General features: G+C 36.0%; 1 pseudogene; it reads left to right on the top strand.

The window, feature by feature from the left end:
- The first annotated feature begins 328 nt into the window (after positions 1-328).
- Positions 329-420, top strand: LOC116272541 (annotated as a pseudogene).
- The last annotated feature ends 10,077 nt before the right edge of the window (positions 421-10,497 follow it).

Raw genomic sequence — 10,497 nt, forward strand, 5'->3', positions numbered from 1 at the left:
ATGGATGCAGCTGGAAACCATCATTCTTAGCAAACTATCACAAGAACAGAAAACCAAACACCGCATGTTCTCACTCATAGGTGGGAACTGAACAACGAGATCACTTGGACTCAGGAAGGGGAACATCACACACCGGGGCCTATCATGGGGAGGGGGGAGGGGGGAGGGATTGCATTGGGAGTTATACCTGATGTAAATGACGAATTGATGGGTGCAGCAGACTAACATGGCACAAGTATACATATGTAACAAACCTGCATGTTATGCACATGTACCCTACAACTTAAAGTATAATAATAATAAATAAATTTAAAAAAAAAAAAAAAAAATGTATCAAAGCATGATGATTAGGTTTTCACACTCATGTGTGAGATATGCCTCCCTTGAACTTTGTTACACTGGCACTTTACCCATTTGACATGCGGGAAAAAAACAAAATGAAAAAAAATCAGTGTAGTTGCCATATTAACATTCTAAAAGGAAAATCATATGATCATCTCAATAGTTACACAAAAATCATTTGCCAAAATTCAAAACACACATTCGTGATAAAAACTCTCAGTCAACTTAGAAGGGAACTTTCTCAACCTGGTAAAGGTCATGCATGGGAAACCTACAGCTAGCGTAATAATAAATGATGAAAAGCTAAGTTTTTTCTCCTAAGATCAAAAACAAAGAAAAGATGTTTTCTTGCCCTATTCCTGGTCAACAGAGTGCTGGACATACTAGCCATGTGCAATTTGGCTAAAGAAATAAATAGCACCCAGACTGGAAAAGAAGAAATAGAACTATTTTAAAATTGCCTTTCTCCAATTTCATTAGCCATGATATTTGGGTACAGACTTAGGTAGGATGAGGCTTAGGGACTCAACCTCTCTCTATTCTTGGTTCTGAGCTACCTTCCACCAGGCAAAAGGAATCATCCATACGGCATACAAGAAGAGCCTGTGAGGTGCGGTGCTACAGCCTCACGGTGATAACACTGGAGCATTTGCCTGACCTTGCCCTCTGCACACACTGCTTTCAGGAACACTTCAGAGTTGTCAATGTCTGGCACAGACAGCCAAGGACTCAGAAACCTAGGTTCCTGTCACATCTTGCTCAATCTTTCCATTACCAGCACTGTCATATGCCATATAACAACGTTTTGGTCAATGACAGACCATGTGACATGGTCCCATAAAAATGGAGCTGAAAAATTTCTATGTCCTAGTGATGTCATCACCATGATAATGTTGTAGCATGATTACTTTATTTTTTTCATAAATTTGGTGTAGCCTAAGTGGATAGTGTTTATAATGTCTACAGTAGAGTACAGTGCCGTCCTAGGCCTTCATGTTCACACACCACTCACTCACTGACTCACCCAGATCAATTTCCAGTCCTCAAGCTCCATTCATGCTAAATGCCCTATACAAGTATATCATTTTTTATATTTTATGTCATATTTTACCAGACCTTTTCTATGTTTAGATGCACATATACTTATCACTGTGTTACAATTGCCTACAATATTCACTACAATAACTTGTGGTAGAGGTTTGTAGTCTAGGAGCAAAAGGCTCTGCCATATAAGCTAGGTGTCTAGTAGGCTCTACCATCTAGGTTTGTGCAAGTGCACTCCGTAATGTTCACACAGTGATGAAATTGCCTAACGATGCATTTCCCAGAACAGATTTCCATCGTTAAGTGGTGCATGACTGTATTGTGATTACCCCACAGAGGCAGAATGAGCCATCCCTCCTCACCCGGAATTTGCTTCCAGATGTCAAGACTGATGTTGCCATACACCCACATGCCAAGAGGGTAAAAATGTTTGTTCTTCATATAATGAGATTCTCTGGGAAAAGCAGGATAGACTTCCAAGCAGGGTCAAAAATGGTTTTTAGAGAGAGTAGCAAGGGACAACTGAGTTAGAGTTTCATGGTGATTATGGAGTGGGGCTGGGGTGATGGCCTGGGCTTGCATGGTTTGAACTTCCCACTGATACAAAAGCAAAAAGCACCCTGGCTCTCTTATAACCCTCCCCAGATAAGGAGGTAGAAAGAGAAAAGGGATTAGTGGGGCTAGGAAGCTGTCAGCAGTCAAACACCACAAATGGAGTCTGATTCTTTATTACACCAACACCGTCAGTAATTCCTTTAAAGAGCTGCCTCCCGACTCTCTACCCTCCGTGTGAGGAGCATCCCCCCAAGCGCTCACTCCAGAAACACCTGTCTTGGGAACAGCAGGCTGTGGGGGTGGGAGTATCACTCCCACACAAGGAACAGCCATAAGGTGACAGAACCTAATGAGCTTGCAGGGAATATTTAAATTGCTAAACAAGATAGTATATTTACTACCGCATTTATCCCTAAGCATTTGCAGTAAAAATCAAAGTGATGCCATTAAGTGATCCTCCAGTGGCATGTACTTGGAAGCTCTCCTTTTTTAGCCAAAATTGATTTGAGGTTGTGTATACTTCTGTCTTTCAAACAGCAATTTAAAATCTGAACAGTGGGAAATTAAGCAGAGAAAAAGGGAGGAGCTTAAAGCAAGGGCAGGAAAGAATCTGTTCAGCTACCCCTGGGAGATGGTTATGAGAGCCTCATCTGTCTCCGCTGTCCTATTACAGGGACCATCAGCAGTATAGTGTGAAAGAAAGCACCTCAGCTTTGAAGCCAACTGACAAATTTCAACTCTGGCTCAGTCACTTAATATGTGACCTTAAGAAATTTATTTTCTCATAACCTTGTTTATATCATCTATAAATTAGGGATAACAATACCTACCACAATAAGATTGTTATAAGGAATAGATTATAAAGTTTGTGTAAGTTTCCAGTATAATGTGTGCCACATATATAATAGGTACTCGGCAAATGTTAGTGCATTTCTACCACCATACTCATCCTTAGGACAACCACCAATAACAAAGAATTGTGAGTTTTAAGAAACATCCATGTTTCTTATCTCTCCATTATTCTATCCATGGTGCATACATTGCTCTCCAAAATTACCAAAAAAAGATCATCTTGTCTGCACTCTAAAACCTCCAGGAACTCACCACCTCCTCAGCACATTCCATCTTCCAGACATTCTAACAGAAAGCTCTCTCTTAAACCAAACTGAAATCTGGCTTGCCATGGCACAGAATCTTCCAAAGAGCTGTTAATAGAAAAGTATTCTGGAAGATGTTAGCAGTTGAGTAGAAAATAAAGGAAGCCCTTGATTTCAATTCCTGACCATATTTCAGACCAGAAATCTTGAAAAACCACCAAGGTACAAAGAACCCACCAAGGCAGTGTGAAATATTTTCAGATATGTTGTTTGTTTGTTTGTTTGTTTTGCTTTGTTTTGTTTTGTTTTCTTGGAGACGAGCTCTCACTCTGTTGCCTAGGATGCCATCATAGCTCACTGTAACCAAACTCCTGGGCTTATGCTATCCTCCCATCTCAGCCTCCTGAGTAGCTGAGACTGTATATATGTCACCATGCTCAGCTTATTTTAATCTTTTTTTTTTTTTTTTTTAGAAATGAAGTCTCACTGTCTCCAACTCCTGAACTCAAGCAATCCTTCCCACTTGGCCTCTCAAAGTGCTGGAATTACAGGTGTAAGCCACCGTGCCCAGCCTCAAATATGTTTTTAAATGAATAATGCATAGCAGAGGTGACATGACAATAAGGAAAGTCCTCAAAAATCAAAAAGACATAAAACACCAACCCAAAGAGGTGTGAGTGCTGAGCAGCCAGTTGTCGTGAGGACACCTGCTCATCACTGGCAAACTGAAATTTCCTTTTTCAATGAGCATTTTCCTGGAAAAAAGGAAAAGAAAAGAAACAAAGGCCCAGGGCTTATAAAAGGTAAGAAGTTAATCTAAGGTCCCTGCATAAATTGGAGACCCTTAAAAGCTCAGTGAAAGGCTGAGCACGGTGGCTCACGCCTGTAATCCCAACACTTTGGGAGGCTGAGGCAGGTGGATCAAGAATAAAAAACTTACCAACATTAGATTTTGACAAATTAAGATCACGTGTTATAATTTTAAAGGTAACCACTCAAATAATAGAAATAGAACGTGTAACATCTAAACTAGTGGAGGATAAAAATGCAAAGATTTTAAAAACCCATTCCAAAAGAAAATAAAAAAGAAGATAAAAGGAAAAACAGAGTATTGGAGGGAATAGGAAGCACAAAACAAGTGGTAAATTTGGAAAGAAATATATTGGTAATAACATTAACCATAAATAAACTATATTGTTTAGTTAAAAGAGAAATATAAAGACAAACTAGATGAAGAAACAAAATCTAACTAAATATAAGGACACTGAAGGATGGAAGGAAAAGGTCTAGCACAGTGGCTCACTCCTGTAATCCCAGCACTTTGGGAGGCCGAGATGGGCGGATTACCTGAGGTTGGGAGTTCAAGACCAGCCTGACCAACATGGAGAAATCCCGTCTCTACTGAAAATACAAAATTAGCTGGGCGTGGTGGCACATGCCTGTAATACCAGCTACTCAGGAGGCTGAGGCAGGAGAATTGCTTGAACCTGGGAGGCGGAGGTTGCAGTGAGCCAAGATCGTGCCATTGCACTCCAGACTGGGCAACAAGAGCGAAACTCTGTCTCAAAAAAAGAAAGAAAGAGAAGAAAGAGAGGAAGGAAGGAAGGAAGGAAGGAAGGAAGGAAGGAAGGAAGGAAGGAAGGAAGAAGGAAGGAAGTGAAGAAGGAAGGAAGGGCAAAGTGGAAATAAAAGAAAGAAAGAAAGAAAGAAAAGAAAGAAGAAAAGAAAGAAAGAAAGAAAGAAAGAGCAGGAAAGAAAAGAGGGAGAGAGAAGGAGGGAGGGAGGGAGGGAGGAGAGAAAGAAGGAAAAGTGGTGGAAAAGGATACATTTTGCTAATACCAACCATAAAACCCTGTGATTTCTGTTTCCAACTAAGATGTGGCAAAGGTGGACTAGATTTACCCTCATGCCAGAAAGAATCAAAAAACCAACAAACTATAAGAGAAAAAAAAAAAAGCCAAAACACTGCACATCAGGTATCAAAGGACAATGATCCCTGAGAAATAGAAAACAAATAAGATGAAACTTACACCTGCCCAAGATCTTACTGCATTGAGAAAGATGCCAGGGCATGGCATAGGGAGAGGACACCGAGGCGGAACCCAAAGGACTTAAGGTGAGAAGATAAAGCTAAGAATCCAGATAGATCAAAGAATATCTAGTAGGCTAGAGTGCCAGAGAAGAGAAAACTGCACAGAGAAAGAACTCTAGAAATCTGCAGGTGTCCCTCTAGCATTCAAGAGTACTGATCATCATAATGCATGTGAGGACACAACCCAAAGCCAGAAAAAGAATCACCTGAAAGGACCAGAAGTGACAGTGCCCAGCAATGACACACAGCTAAGAATAGTGACTCTTCCCACCAGTCAGACTGGAAAGCCTCAAGACTCACAGGGTATTGAGCATATTGCACAGAAACGTCGTGCCTTAATAATGGGGACTAATTAGCCCTACACTGGGCACCACTCTGTTCCCACCTGACAGATCATACAAGCAAAGTCCTGAAAGGATCAGTTTCCAAGTGATTTAAATGCATCTTAGAACAAAGCTCGAGAATACTGGAAATAATTCAAAAATAACCAGCATCAAATAAGGTAAAGTATACAATGTATGGCAACCAATTAAAAATTACCAGTCATACAAAGAAGCAGGAAAATATGACCCACACTGAGGAGAAAAATCGATAAGCCAAAGCTGATCCAAAACTGATACAGATGTTAGAATTAGCAAACAATAATGTTAAAATAGCTATTGTCACTGGTTTCATATGTTCAAAAAGTTAAGTAGAGACGTAAAAGATGTTAAAAGATTCCAACTGAACTTCTAGAGATGAAAACTGCAACATGTGAGATGAAAATATTCTGGATGAGTTTAACAGCAGATTAGCATAAAATAAGGAAAAAAATAGTGAACTTGAAGACCTAACAATAGAAACTATCAAAAAAGAAAAGCAGTATGCAAAAAAATCAAAGACAGGCTGGGCGTAGTGGCTGATGTCCCAGCAATTTGGGAGGCTGAGGTGGCCAGATCACTTGAGGTCAGGAGTTCGAGACCAGCCTGGCCAACATGGTGAAACCCTGTCTCTACTAAAAATACAAAAATTAGCCAGGAGCGGTGGCAGGCATCTGTAATCCCAGCTACTTGGGAGGCTGAGGCAGGAGAATTACTTGAACCTGGGAAGCAGAAGTTGCAGTGAGCCAAGTTTGTACCACCTCGCTCCAGTCGGGGCGACAGATACTCTGCCTCAAAAAAAAAAAAAAAAAAAATCAAAGAGAATTTTAAAATATCTTGATTGTGGTGATGATTTCATGGATGTATACACAATATCAAAATCTATCAAATTATATACTTTAAATATGTACAGTTTATTGCATGCCAGTTATTCCTCAAGAAATCTGTTTTTAGAAAAACTTGTGCAGCTATATTAATATCACCAATAAATTTTAATATATAAAGTAAAACAAAAATTAAAGAGCCACACTTAATAATAATCATTTCAATTTACCAGAAACATATGACACTAAATTTGTGTGTATATAGTAACACGACCTCAAAATACAGAAAGCAAATTTTGACAGAACTACGAAAGACAAATCATTATAGAAAATCTTAATGTTTCTCTTTCCATAATTGATAGAACAAATAAACAAATCCAGTGAAGCTATAAAATATTTTAAAAATTTGATTAACAAACTTGACTTAACAGTCATATGTAGAACACTGTATTCTAAAACTATATAATAAAGATTCTTTTCAAGCACACATGGAAGAATTATAAAAATATAAGAACATATACTTGGCTGTTAATCAGGTTTCAACAGTTTCAAAGAATGGAAATCATACAGACTGTGTTTTCCGATTACAATGCAATTAAGCTAAATGTAACCAACAAACATTAAAAGTATTTACCATACACACCGGGGCCTGTTGTGGGGTGGGGGGAGGGGGAGGGATAGCATTAGGAGATATACCTAATGTAAATGATGAGTTAATGGGTGCAGCACACCAACATGGCACATTTATACATATGTAACAAATCTGCATGTTGTGCACATGTAACCTAGAACTTAAAGTATAATAAAAATATATATATAAATAAAATAAAAAGTAAACAGCAAGAAGAAAGATCTATATACAAAGTAAAAAGATAAACTGGGAACAGATATTTGCAACATAAAAAAAAATTTACCATATTTAGAAATTAAGCAATATACTTCTAAATAGCCTGAAGATTAAAAAATTATAATGAAAAGTTAGAAAATGTTGTAGTCTTCATGATAGTAAAAACACCATATATCAAAATTTATGAGATGTAGCTAAGCAATATTTGTAAAAAGTTTAGAAAACAAGAAAGGCTGAAAATTATGAACTAAATATCTATCATGAGAAGTTTTATAAAAGCCTTTTATAAAAGCATTAACCCAAAGAGTGGAAAAGAAAAATAATAATAAAAGTTAGAGCAGGAATCAGTAAAATAGAATACAAACATAAAAGAGAATAGTCAAAGTCAAAAGTTGCTTATTTGAAAAAATAAAAAAGTTGATAAACCTCTAAACAAGAAAAGAGAGAGGTAGAAAAAAGGGACAAATAAGTGTTAAAAGTGAAAATGGAGACTTTATTGCAAAACTTACAGATATCAAAAAGGTATTATAAATAACCTTGTTCCAGTAAATTTGGAACTTTAGATATAATGGATAAATTTCTAGAATAACAAAATTTACCAACCTGAACTTGAAAAGAAATAGAATATACAAATAGTCCTATAACCATTAAGTAAACTGAATTTGTAGTCTTCAATCTTCCCGAAGAAAACTCCAGTTTCAAATAATTTCACTGGTAAATTCAACAAAATATTCAAGGAAGAAAAAATTTTATCTTAACACGTATATGTTTTAGAGAATAAAAAGAAAGGACATAGTCCCCAACCCATGGTATGAGGTACCTTGATATTCATACCAAACCTGAAAAGGCAACTATTATTTTTAAAAATCATAAGCCAATCTCAGTATGAACATAGATGCAAAACTCCTAAACAAATATTGGTAAACTGAATCCAACAATACACGGGCAGTTCTTGCTTTGCACAGTTCAGAAGTGCAGACATTTCAGTTACTACTTTGTAAATAATACCAGTCCTCAAATATAGTAACTGCTAATAATTACATAAATACAAAAATCACTGTAGATCTTCAGTCCACAAATCACTATGTAAATAATAGATTGCAATATGATTGGTGACTAATCATATAATGCCTTCAAAATCTGTTGATGATTGGTCACTACACATTTGTTATTCAGGTCATACGCAGACAGCAAAGCATGTTTCCTCTTTGTCTCTCAGTGATAAGCTCATATGACATAAAAATGGATAGTTTTAAAAGGGAAAAGGCCAACAAAGATGAAATGACAGCAAAGAAATGAAAAGTGATAATACTGAAATTGAAATTCAAAGAGAATGCAAATAAAGTTGTAAAAGAAATAGATGGTCATGGGAATGTTGACACTGCCTCCTTCAAGAAACTATACGTAGACAACCAGAGAAACTTGGCGAAGACAAACTTATTGACATAAACAAGGAAGGTGGTTTTGATGAAAAGGATGAAGAGGTCCCAGAGAAAGTGACACTAATAACAAATTTCACATTAAAAAAGCTCTCAGAGATATTTCATAGCATTGAAAGCAAAAGAAACAAAATGTTGGAAGTTAGCCCAAACCTAGAAAGGCATATGACAATTCTCCAAGGCATGTAAAAGATGCTTGCTTCAAAAATTATGTAATCGTAAGACGGCAAGCACTATTCAAACTACTGTTTGATCAGCTTTTTTGCAAAGAAATAAAACATTTTAGTTCTCAATGTTTCTATGTTTTATAGTGTACTCAATACGCACCACTTTTACTATTTTTTCATGTATCTATATGTTTATAACAGTTTTTAATGTTTTGAAAAAAATTTTAAAGATCACAGAAAAATTATAATTTTTCTATGGATTAAGATTTCTTTGCACGGTTTCAGCTTGCATAATTACTTTACCACTGTGTACCATCATACAAAGTGAGAACTGTTTATATACATATATATTTGTAACAGTCATGACCAAGTTTTATGTGTTTTGGGAATGCAAGACTAATTTAACATTAGAAAATCAATCGATTAATTCACTAGAGTAACAAAATAATTTTTTAAAATGGGATCATCTCAGAGATTTCAGAAAAGTCTTTGAAAAATTGTAACTCCAATTTAAGATAAAAACTCATAGCAAACTAAGGATGGAAAAGAATTTCCATAATTTGATAAAGAATAAAGAAAAGTTAAACAAGTAGGAAGCACAAAATCCATAGTAAAAATAAATCCAAATGTATAATTCATCAAACTAAATGTAAATGGAATAAACAAAAATTATGAGACCCAATGTTTTTTAAAATGCCCCTTAAGACAAACTTCACCTGTTCTCATTTACTTGTGGGAGCTAAAAATTAAAACAATTGAATTCATGGAGATAGAAAGTAGAATGATTGTTACCAAAGGCTGAGAAGAGTAGTGTGGGGGTGAGGTAGGGAGTGGGGATGGTTAATGAGTACAAAAACATAGAACTAATGAATAAGACCTAGTATTTGAAAGCACAATAGAATGACTATAGTCAATAATAATGTAATTTTACATTTAAAAATAACTAAAAGAGTATAATTGGATTGTTTCTAACAAAAAAGCTAAATGCTTGAGGTGATGGATACCACATTTACCCTGATGTGATCATTATACATTGTATGCTTGTGCCAAAATACCCTACATACCCTATAAATATATACACCTACTACATACCACAAAAATTTTAAAAGTTGTTGAATGAAGTCATATTACTTTGAATAAACAAATAACTAGAACATATGAACATAGAATAATGGGGCAAAGAAAGTTACTATATAATAATAAAAGGTCTCATTCACCAGGAATGTGTACAAAATCTAACCTCATACACACTGAAAACATAGCTCAAAATAAGTAAAACAAACATCAAAAGAACTCTTAAGAAGAAATGTTCTAAGTCACCACCATAATGAAAGATTTTAACGCCTGTTTTTCAATAATTAATAAGCAGTCAAAAAATCAGCAAGCAACATAACTTACAAGCTTAATCTAATAAATAGCTACAGAATAATTGACTCAATATTGGACTATATGCATTCTTTTAATATATTCATGAAACACTGATAGAAATGTATCATGTGCATGACCATAAAGCAAGCCTCAAAACTTTCAGAAAATTGGTACGTAAAAAAAGTATTCTCTAGGCACAAAACAATTAAGTTATAAATCAATGCAAAGAGACAAGTTTTTAAATCTCTAAATAAATTTTCAAACCTAAATATGATCAAGCCTCTCTACCTGTCTACCGATTCCCCAGAAATACAAGAGCAAAGAAATATGTCAAATTACACTATGAGGATGCAATGATCAAAG

The sequence above is a fragment of the Papio anubis genome, chromosome 1, assembly GCF_008728515.1.
Source record: "Papio anubis isolate 15944 chromosome 1, Panubis1.0, whole genome shotgun sequence".
Taxonomy (NCBI): Eukaryota; Metazoa; Chordata; class Mammalia; order Primates; family Cercopithecidae; genus Papio; species Papio anubis.